The 12500-nt window shown below is 35.2% G+C and overlaps 1 pseudogene across 1 annotated transcript in view; it reads right to left on the reverse strand.

Moving 5' to 3' along the window:
- Positions 1-3497: 3497 nt before the first annotated feature.
- Positions 3498-12500, reverse strand: part of LOC143753364 (regulator of G-protein signaling 7-like) — a 59331-nt pseudogene continuing 50328 nt past the window's right edge. Inside the window, exons 11-16 of the transcript XR_013207715.1 lie at positions 12015-12125; positions 10763-10888; positions 8723-8909; positions 7289-7378; positions 5701-5735; positions 3498-4257 (exon numbers count right to left, since the gene is read on the reverse strand). The product of XR_013207715.1 is annotated as a regulator of G-protein signaling 7-like (transcript). The remainder of the gene's footprint in view (positions 4258-5700; positions 5736-7288; positions 7379-8722; positions 8910-10762; positions 10889-12014; positions 12126-12500) is intronic.

Below are 12500 nucleotides of genomic sequence, written 5' to 3' on the forward strand. Positions count from 1 at the left end.
ATGATGGTGTGATTATGAGGGTGTGATTATGATGGTGTGATTACGAGGGTGTGATTATGATGATGTGATTACGAGGGTGTGATTATGATGGTGTGATTACGAGGGTGTGATTATGAGGGTGTTTATGATAGTGTGATTACGAGGGTGTGTTTATGAGGGTGTTTATGATGGTGTGTTTTATTATGCTGTGTTTATGATGGTGTGATTATGATAGTGTGTTTATGATGGTGTGATTATGATGGTGTGTTTATTATGCTGTGTTTATGATGGTGTGATTATGATGGTGTGTTTATGATGGTGTGATTATGATAGTGTGTTTATGATGGTGTGATTATGATGGTGTGATTATGATGGTGTGATTATGATGGTGTGATTATGATAGTGTGTTTATGATGGTGTGATTATGATGGTGTGTTTATTATGCTGTGTTTATGATGGTGTGATTATGATGGTGTGTTTATGATGGTGTGATTATGATAGTGTGTTTATGATGGTGTGATTATGATGGTGTGATTATGATGGTGTGATTATGATGGTGTGTTTATGATGGTGTGATTATGATAGTGTGTTTATGATGGTGTGATTATGATGGTGTGATTATGATGGTGTGATTATGATGGTGTGATTATGATGGTGTGATTATGATGGTGTGATTATGATGGTGTGTTTATGATGGTGTGATTATGATAGTGTGTTTATGATGGTGTGATTATGATGGTGTGATTATGATGGTGTGATTATGAGGGTGTGTTTATGATGGTGTGATTATGATAGTGTGTTTATGATGGTGTGATTATGATGGTGTGATTATGAGGGTGTGATTATGATGGTGTGATTATGATGGTGTGATTATGAGGGTGTGATTATGATGGTGTGTTTATGATGGTGTGATTATGATAGTGTGTTTATGATGGTGTGTTTATGATGGTGTGATTATGAGGGTGTGATTATGATGGTGTGATTATGATGGTGTGTTTATGATGGTGTGATTACGAGGGTGTGATTATGATGGTGTGATTACGAGGGTGTGATTATGAGGGTGTTTATGATAGTGTGATTACGAGGGTGTGTTTATGAGGGTGTTTATGATGGTGTGTTTTATTATGCTGTGTTTATGATGGTGTGATTATGATAGTGTGTTTATGATGGTGTGATTATGATGGTGTGTTTATGATGGTGTGTTTATGATGGTGTGTTTATGATGGTGTGATTATGATAGTGTGTTTATGATGGTGTGATTATGATGGTGTGTTTATGATGGTGTGATTACGAGGGTGTGATTATGATGGTGTGATTACGAGGGTGTGATTATGATGGTGTGATTACGAGGGTGTGATTATGAGGGTGTTTATGATAGTGTGATTACGAGGGTGTGTTTATGAGGGTGTTTATGATGGTGTGTTTTATTATGCTGTGTTTATGATGGTGTGATTATGATAGTGTGTTTATGATGGTGTGATTATGATGGTGTGTTTATTATGCTGTGTTTATGATGGTGTGATTACGAGGGTGTGATTATGATGGTGTGTTTATGATGGTGTGATTACGAGGGTGTGATTATGATGGTGTGATTACGAGGGTGTGATTATGATGGTGTGATTACGAGGGTGTGATTATGAGGGTGTTTATGATAGTGTGATTACGAGGGTGTGTTTATGAGGGTGTTTATGATGGTGTGTTTTATTATGCTGTGTTTATGATGGTGTGATTATGATAGTGTGTTTATGATGGTGTGATTATGATGGTGTGTTTATTATGCTGTGTTTATGATGGTGTGATTATGATGGTGTGTTTATGATGGTGTGATTATGATAGTGTGTTTATGATGGTGTGATTATGATAGTGTGTTTATGATGGTGTGATTATGATGGTGTGTTTATGATGGTGTGATTATGAGGGTGTGATTATGATGGTGTGTTTATGATGGTGTGTTTATGATGGTGTGATTATGATGGTGTGATTATGATGGTGTGATTATGATGGTGTGTTTATGATGGTGTGTTTATGATGGTGTGATTATGAGGGTGTGATTATGATGGTGTGTTTATGATGGTGTGTTTTATTATGCTGTGTTTATGATGGTGTGAATCGTGCAGAGCATGCTGGGAAACTTTGAGCTCAACAATCACAAAATACTGCAACTAATTATTATATTACTGACACATTATCAACAGGGTAATTTGTGTAAATTATGGACTGTTATTGTCTTGTGGAATGTAAATATCTGTTATGTCAAATATAGATACTTAATAAAAAAATTAAATGCAATTAATAAAATCCCCAAAATGCTGAACGTTTAGCAGTTTCTATTTTGTATGATCAGACACAGATACTCATTTTTATTGCATTGTTTTAATTTGTTTTATTTATTTATTCACTAGATATTTATTTTATAGCTTCTTAATTTGAAGATTGATTCATATTTATCATTTATGTAGATTTATCTACTCATATTTTATTGTATTGTAATTTTATTTTTGCTTTAACTTCTGGTATGATCTGAAGGTTGATTCATATTTTTTCATCAGATTATGCATCACAAGAAACTGTTTTTGTGGCATTTGGAAAAGTTGAACAGAGTTAAAATGTTTTTGATGGATAAAGAAAATAAATGTCCACATCTGGAATAGTTTCATTGTCACGAACAGTCAGTAATAAGTCTATTGATTTTCATCATCATTATTAAAATATGCATTTATTAATCAGATCTAGAGCCAAGCTAGACCAATTTCATGCGTTCATTTTCATGTTTATTGTTACAACTACAACGAAAAGTTATTATACATAATATTTACAGCAACATGTAATTGTATGGATTAATGTGTTTATGAACATTATGATGTTAATGTTTATGACATTGTAGAGACTGATATGACTAGTTTTCCTCAGCTCGTGTAACATCTGTGTTTGACTATTACAGCGACACCTGCAGGATACACACTGCATTACACACACACTCATCTGAACTCAATCTCTGCAGGTGTGTGTGTGTGTGTTTGTGTGTGTGTTTGTGTGTGATCTTCACAGTTCGCTCATCCATATCTCTCAAGACATCGAGCTTCGAAGTTTCTATAACTCACAACATGAGTTTAACTTATTTCATCCCACTTAAAAATAACAAAAAGTTTATGTATTTTGTTTTCTGTTGCTGTTACGGTTCATTGAAAAGATACAACCACACTTCATTTCCCTGATCATGTATGTATAAATTCTGCAATTAAAAAAATAGCTAATAACAAGTGACACTATGAAAGCAATTTGGTCATCATAATCATATTTAAATATTAGCTAAAGATCATCATTTAACATGAGCTTATATGGTCTGACCAAAGTGTTTCGAAATGACAAGCTTTAAAAATATATATTTTATAAAATATATTTAAATCAAATAATGAAATAAAAATAAATAGATTTTATGGAAGAAAAAAATATATATGAATGACATATCATAAATTCCACATTGTTTTAATAATGATTCGACAGACGCTGGAAACAGCTTGTTTCATCTCTGAGTCTCTTTATTTATGTAATATTGGAATTATGTACAGAGTCATAGAATCTATATTGTAAATGCAAGAAGACGGAGGAGCTGGAGTTCGTTCTCCGCGGAGAATCTTTGGATCGCAGGAAAGTTCCTCAAAGCCGGACTGAAGAGATCAAACTCATGATGTACGGTAAGACGTGAGCGCTTTCATCCCTTCATCAGCAGGTTATCGTTCACATCATAATATTCTGACCATAAATCACATTAAATGAGATTAATGTGGCTATTAAAAAAGCGTTTAATACACAGAAATTCCCGATGTAAGGAAGCTTAAAAACGAGCCTTCCCTCGACTTCACACACGGTCGTCTACGAACGCCTGATTCTCATGAGGAAAACTCGGGAAAATCAAAAGTATGTGACGTTTACACTCTTTCTTCTGTTCAATTACACATGAAACTAATGCTTATACAATGTTCACGCCATCATTCAACAATCGCAGTGATTGGACGGAAGTGTTTCTCATCATAACGCATGATCCAGGATCTGTAGACACGTCTACAAAACAAGTGAACGTAGTATAAAAATAAGGATGAGTGATCAGATGGCATGAAAGCGCTCATCCAGAGGACGAAGCGTATAAATGTGTTTTCCTACGATGACAGGATGAGTTCAGAGATCTCTTCTGAAGTCCTGATGAAACCAGCCGTAGATTCAGTAATGTACAGATGAGGACATAATACCCACAATCCCCAGCGCCTCGTTCGGGGACGGCTGAGAGAAACACACATGAAAAACAGAGAAAAACAGTTTCCACTGAAATCAATGTCAGTTCCTGTCTCGAGCGCTGGTACACTATATTATACACACATATATCAAAACTTACACAGCTTTACATTCAATACTAAACTCTCGTAAACCGATAACATATACGATATAGCAGTGAAATGAAGCTTTGAAACAGTGAATCTGATTAAAGTGCTGGAAACGCTGGTCAGAACAGTGTGAACACACACAAACATGCACAAAAACACCTTTAGCAAATGTTGTATCAATAAATGCAAGTAACAAATCATCAATTACCATTAAATATGAAGTATCAGCATGTTATTTTATTAAATTGCAGGGCTTGTTTATGGAGAGTTTGGTTAATTAGGCCAGTAAGAGACTATTCAAAGGGGTCGCAACATATTTTTTGACATATAAGTCTTTGTAATATTAAAATATCCTGACATCCTCACAATAAGTGAAGCTCCAAAAACAGCTTATTGCTGGATCTGTGACGTCACATGAGCAAACACATTTGCATACGCCCGCCTCCAGAGCAAGACATCGACCAATAGTTGCACATCATCATCACACCACAGGCCCCGCCCACCGGCACCATAGCGGATGCTTTATTTGTTTGACTGACACGTCACAAACCATCAGTGAATGACGTCATTATGCTTTATCTGTAGATGATGATTTTATATGGATAATGTTTTTTAAAACACTCGCATACAATAGCGAGTGGCCGTTTATACGGTTTCCTACGCCTTAAAGGAGCCGCGCATCAAAAACACATCATATCAGACTGAGGATTTGAAATGAAGGTTTTCTGCATTTGTTTGCTTTTTTCTGTGAAAACTTTATTTATATACATTATAAGTGAACCTCAAGGAAAATATTTTGTAAAATTTAAATGATCGTTTTTTGCATGTTTTTTTTTTTCTGTGAAAACATGTTATACACATTATAAGTGAACATCAAGGAACATTAAAATAAAATGTAAAAAATTTGTTTTCTGCATGTTCTTTTTTTCTGTGAAAACATGTTTTATATACATTATAAGTGAACATCAAGGAACATATTAAAATAAAAAAATCCATGTAATGACCCCTTTAGCTAAATATGAATATAAAATAAAAACTTTTAAAAAACGTTTCCAGGGTTCACAGAGATCTCCTCTAGCACTTCAAAACAGTTATGATGTAATAAAGCCTCGTTTACTGAAGTCATGTGACTCTGCTCGTTTGATCGAATCACTGGTTCGAAACGAAGGTTTTGAAGCGCCAGCAAATCTCAAATCTGCTTCTGTTTATATCAACTATATGATCGTGCAGCTCTAATGAGACTATAAGGCATGAAGATATTAAGATATCATAAAACTAACATCATGATTTTATTGAGTATCCACATAGTGATCATTTCAAGAATGCAAATTTAAAGTCTCACCTGGGATTCAGATCCTAGAAAAGATTCTTGCTTTTCTGTGAAGGAAAAGAGAAAGAGTTCAAGAAACTGGACATTAGTAGTAAAAACTGCTCAAATAAACTTATTAGACTTTATATAGTAATATATCTATTAAAGTTGAGGGAAATATTAGTTTCTCAGAGATGATATGGGAATAAAGCTGGGATGCTCCGGTTTTGTTTTTCTAAGAGGACTGGAGAATTACATTTATAAATTCTTCATAACATCCTAATATTTTGGTAAAGATTTTGTTCGGATCAGCCTGAAAAAATATTCATCTTTGCATGTTCAACAGAAATCTGAAGATCATTTTTAATATAACTTGCAAAGATATTTTGGATCAAAAATATTTTTGCAATACTTTGGAATGATTAAGATTTATTAATGTTTCTGAAAGAGTCTCTTCTGCCCTCCAAGGCTGCATTTCTATGATCAAAAATACAGTGAAAAATAGTGAAATATTATTATAATGTAAAATAGTGTAATTTATTCCTGTGATTTCCAGCATCATTTCTCCAGTCTTCAGTGTCACATGATCCTTCAGAAAACTTCAGAATTTTTTCAAAAGCACTGAAAAAAAATTCATAATTATTCCAGACTGGTAGCGTATGACTGATAATGAAAAGAAAGATAGTGATCGATCGGAGCGTCTGCACAAAACGACACACTTACCAGAGAGTCAGCATGAGCACTTCCTGTTTCAGCGCGTCAGAACAAAACAGACAGGACAGAAAAGAAGAACACATGCAAGACAAAAGACACGCAAGAAAGAACAGCAGACCCGGAGATGTGGCGGAAAACAAGGTGTTTAATAGAAATAACTCAAAGACATACAGCAAAAAAACAAGAGAAACAAACGAGCAACTTAAGCAGAATGATGACATCATGACCGATCATACACACATTTACAACAAGATCCGCTACTTCATAAACATACAAAAGGTGTAAAAGTATTTCCAAAGTCAAACTTTAGAGAGAGAAGAGGATTTTCAAATGAAAAGTGATATTATATATATTATACATATATTAGTGCTGGGCAACGACTAATCACATCCAAAATAAAAGTTTGTGTTTACATAATATATGTGTGTGTACTGTGAATAATTATTCTGTATACATAAATACACACAAATGCATGTATATATTTAAGAAAAATGTGTTATTTATGTATAAAATATTTATATATAATTTAAATTATGTATAAATATATATATACAGTATATACATGCAAACATATTCATGCATTTGTGTGTTTATAGGTACAAAATAATTATACACAGTACACACATTTATTATGTAAACACAAACTTTTATTTTGGACGTGATTAATCGTTGCCCAGCACTAATATATTATATTATATTTATTACTGGCATGTCAGTCTCTGAGAAGCAGAAAACGTGTCACTCTTGTGCTGACAGACAGAACTCAAACATCACTCTCTTCCTAAAGCAGTCTGATGATATGGAGTGTGTGTGTGTGTGTGTGTGTGTGTGTGTGTGTGTGTGTGTGTGTGTGTGTGTGTGTCGGGAGTCGTCAGATCGCAGTCTCCAGGCGTTTCAAGGGCTTTACCTTTTTCTTGGCCTGCAGCATCTCCTGGTAGACACTCGATCTGATGAACCGGCTGTACGAGTCACTCTTCATGAGCTTATAAATGTGCTCCTGATGAGAGAAATACACCACGTTTCAATCACATGATCATGATGAAGATGATGATGAAGAAATCCTCATGTTGACGGAATTATGATGAATTAGTGTTCTGGGGTCTCATTTATAAACGTGCGTACGCCACTTCCCATTAAAGGCTGTGATTTATAAAAACTAGTGGTCGACCGATATATATATATATATATATATTGCCATGACCGATATTTTGCATTCTTTTATTTTGCATCGGCCGATACGTTTTTCTGATATGCCGATGTGTTGGAAGCGGGACTTTTATTTTGACGGGCGGTGCTGAGAACGGCAGCGCTCACTCTTCATTAGTTTACGATCTCTGTCAGTCGTATCTAATACTTTGTTAGACAGAACTGGTATAAAGTAAAGCGTTTGCTTTTATATTATTTGTAACAGAAAAGGCAAACAATCAGACGCACATCCGTATCTCGTATTTTCCTAATGTCTTGTAACTTTAATATGCAAAATGATATGCAGATGAGGATCTGCACAGTAAAACGAGCTCATATGGATATTTCAGTGTTGAGACGCGTGTGCACAATCTTCCTCTGACTGGGATTGTAATGAATTTTGCACATTTAGCGTTTAGGTGCGCGTACACTTTTAGATGCTATGCACAGTTTTATAACTGGTCATTTTGACCCGGAGAGGATTTTCTTTTTCCCCAAAAATGCTGATTAATGCGATCGCATTGGACTAAAACGTACTGACTTTTCTCACAACAACTTCTCAAATGTGTGCTTTTCCAGGTCAAAAATGACCCGCCTACAATAAATCTCTCGTTATGAAGGGTAAACGCCAAATATTGGATTTACCCTTTTTATCAACTTGTTTGCTTTTAATTCGCACAGGTTTTGTCTGATTGATCATTTGGATTGATAATAAGCCTCATTGATTTGAGCTCATGCATTTTGTGGTGAATTAGCTTGAGTGAACTGAAAAACTGAGGAGCATCGGTTCACTTCAACGAGGCCTACGATCAACCAGTTCAAGAGAAACACAAAACCTGTCCTAACTCAAAGAAAACTCAAAGTTGATAAAAAGATTGAACCCCCTGAATCAACATGCACCAATGCTATATGCCATATATATATATATGTACATTTCAGAAATACATAACTTATACAGTTTCCTCTGATAACAGATCACTGTAAATTGTAAAGTGGACTCTTGGTGTTTCTGTGAAGCTGCTTTTAAACGATGTGTATTGTGAAAAGCGCTATACAAATAAGTATGAATATAATATCTGGTGATGATAATGCATCATAATGCGAGATTTAAAAGGCGCACCAGATTATATAAAGGATGTCCAGGACAAACACAGACCTGAGCGTCTTCGAAAGCGTATCGGCCGGGATCTTTGACGTTCTGCGTGGTTTTGTCGTAGCTCTTGGAGTCGACGTTGATGGCACTGGGAGCTCCGGGAGCGAGGAACTCTTCCCAGATCTCCTGAACTCTGCTGGGAACCTCACGGATGGGACGCGTCTTCAGCTCCTGGACCGACAGCCAAAACCTGCACACAAGATAACCTTAAAACCAAAGTACCCAATACAGGGTTCCCAGAACACATCTGCGTTTAAAAGACGTCTAATAGCCGCCAAACACGGCCGAAACCAGGCAAAATATGGGCTGTCAGTGAAAATGTAAAAGACTTCTAAAACAGAACATAAGAATAGACTAGGCATTTCATTTCATTGCTTTGTTATCTAATTGATGACTAGTTGGTAGATAGTCCACTGGAGGCAAGTTGAAGTGAGAACACAAGTGCAGATTTAATTCCAAAACATGATCAAACATAAAACAAAGACGTGGCGTGAAACTCAAAAACACGAACATGAACTTACAAGACACAGGAAACAACACTTCACTAGTACACATGATATACACAAGGACGAATGACTAGACAAGGTACACCTGTGAACATTAAAACAATGAATCAATGACAACATGACACATCAGACAAGGGAACACATGACTATAGCAGGGAATCACATGACCAAAACAAGACATGACACTAGTCTATGGTGTAGACGTCAGCGCTGTGTTTGGACGGCTATTAGACGTCTTTTAAACGCAACATTTTTATAAGTCACTATTATAAGTCAAATTTAAGGCTTTTTAAGACCTTTTTAAGACATGAAGAAATAAAATGAATACTGTAAATTAGGGGTGTGCTATACTGACAAAAAAAAAAAGATCTGTCGATATTTTCAAAGTTTTGTTGATAAATGGTGTGGTTTTGTTGGTTCAGGCTGATTGGTTGACAGCCGACTCACGAAGATATTCATATTATTCATATTCTATGCAGTGGTCAGTTAACAGCAGTGACAGAAATTAACATTTCCATTAAGGGTTGATATTTGCCAACTTAAATTGATTTCCAGGGGCTTTTTTACCTTTATAAGAGCATTTTTTCTAAACTTATTACATGTATGCATGACCTTTTATGTCAAATTCTAACAAACTCACACACACACACAGTCAAATTAAATTCTATTAGAATAATAACAGTTGTGGGCTGTTACCAGTCAAATGAAATCCTTATCAACAAAATCCATCTTTGCAATGCAGAAGTGACACAGAAGCGGCATCAGAAAGTGGCATTAATATATTTATACACAGCATTTACAATTGCATAAATAATGCAATGAGATTTTTTTTTAAATTCAATATTTAAATATGAAATGATTTCTAATTTGAACTTTTTAATTAAAGGGCACTTTACACATGAAACTAAAACCGCCAGTAGGTGGCAGCGAGTCACTGTCGTAATAAGCGAGTCGAGGGAGTCATTCATCAAAAGATTCGTTCAAACGGCTGATTCATTCGGGAAAGCAGCAAGTGATGGGCCACTGAATCATTTACACACTGATTCGTTCAAAATGCAGATTCAGTCGGTAAAAAAAGAAATCATCGCCGTCTGTTGCATGGAGACTCGGTTCTGGTATGATTTAATTGGCAAAACAAAGGAAACAACAAACAATATTGACAACATTGTGTCTAAAATATAACTTGCATGTAAAATTTAAGTTTAAGACTTTTTATGGCGTTCAATTTTAAAAATCTAATTTAAGACTTTGCTGTGTACAGCAAAGGGTTACACTTTATTTTAAGGTGTCAGTGTTACAGTGTAATTATATATTTAAGTACTGAGTAATATTAATGAACTGCATGAACTTACTGTAGGGTTAGGGTTTGGTTGAGGGTTAGTTGTATGTAATTATGCATAATTTACTGTTATTACTATGATAAGTACATGTAATAAGGAAACTGTGTAATAAAGTGTTACCCAGCAAAGCACTGGCCAATCACTGCCCAGCGATGCGTTTACCCGTGCCGGATGTTCCCCGTTAGCTGGTCTCATACCTCAGGTTCTCCGAGCTGAACTCAGACTCCAGGAACTTCAGGAATTGTTCTCTCCCGACTGGATCCTTCAGAACCTCGTTGAATCCGAACCCCCATCGCTTCACCCGCTGCTGTCCGGGCTCTTTACTGAGAGACGGCACACAGGACGGTTATTCCCAGACGGAATAATAATGTTTAATAATGTACACAAGCCAATCAGACACAGTGTCGGCCCAGATCCGGCCCACATCTGGGACATGTGGATTCGCCGCGTACCGGATGTGGGCCGGATCTGGGCCGATGTCGGGGAATACAGCTCATCCAAAACCGTCATCATCATTTTATCTGTTATTCAGATCAGAACAAACACGTATTAATCTGATCTTCAATCAACAACAACTGTAAACAGGTAACAATAATCATCATATTACACTTTTATTTCTTGAATTTTTGTCTTTTTTCCACTTTCACATCCTCTTTTTGCTTTAAATTCAAGGTTGATTTGATGGTTCATGACAAGGCCTGCGTATCAATTCGATTTTTTCGATTCAAACATCAATTTTCAATTCAATTCACTGATTTCAATTATTCAATTTTCACTGGCCCCACCACTAAGAAAGTAATAAATTAATAAAATACTCATTGTTTTTGACCCATGTATCCTTGTATTGTAATAAATGAAGTTATAACAACCAACATTTTAGATGCCAGTGAAATTGAACAATTCTCAAGTCCGTTATTATGTAAATTTCAATGATTATTAAAAAAAAAAGAACAAATAATTCAACTACAAGCAATAAGACAAATAAATAAATACAATAGAACAAAGATAGAAACAGTTCTCAGGTACAGAAATTGAATAATGTAATCAAATGTAAAATAACACTGCATATAATCTAATTAAATAAAGATTACTCCTTATTAAAGTTACAAAAACTTTACCCTGTAACAACGCGCTAGATAAATAACTAAAAAAAATCAAGTGGGGAAGATTAACGTCAATCAGATTTTTGTTTAAAGTGAAAAAATATCGATTCGTGGCTTTTGAGAATTGATATCAAATCAACCAACTTTTTAAAAATGATTAATTGAAAAATATATTTTTTTACCCAGACCTATTCATGACTTTAAGCATGTTAGAGTAATAATAATGTTTGATCCTTTTAAAGAACATGATTCAAGGACGCTGAAAAGTGAATTCATTTAATTTATAATTTTAATTTACTGATGGAGAACCAGCGAGTGACACACACACACACACACACACACACACCTGGCCTCCAGCTCCCAGGAAGTGATGTCATCAGAGATCCAGGGGTTGGACGGGTCCGGGGTCGTGAAGAACGGGTCGTACTCCACATACTGTTCTGAGTAACCCAGCAAACTACACACACAGATTAATGATCGTTAATAATAATAATAATAATAATAATGATGATTTGCATTAAATTGATCGTTGACATTTATAATGTTACAAAACATTCTATTTCAAATAAATGCGATTCTTTTGAACTTTCTGTTCATAAAAGATCCTGAAAAAACAATGTGCGGATTCCACAGAAATATGAACTGTTTTCAACACTGATGATAATCATAAATGTTTCTTGAGCATCAAATCATCATATTATAGTGATTTCTGAAGGATCATGTGACACTGAAGACTGGAGTAATGATGCTGAAAATTCAGCTTTGATCACAGGAATAAATTACACTTTACTATATATTCACATAGAAAACAGCTGATTTACATTATAATAAT

The sequence above is a fragment of the Siphateles boraxobius genome, unplaced genomic scaffold (assembly GCF_051911475.1).
Source record: "Siphateles boraxobius isolate OS27281-9 unplaced genomic scaffold, OSU_SipBor_1 28, whole genome shotgun sequence".
In the NCBI taxonomy this organism is placed as follows: domain Eukaryota; kingdom Metazoa; phylum Chordata; class Actinopteri; order Cypriniformes; family Leuciscidae; genus Siphateles; species Siphateles boraxobius.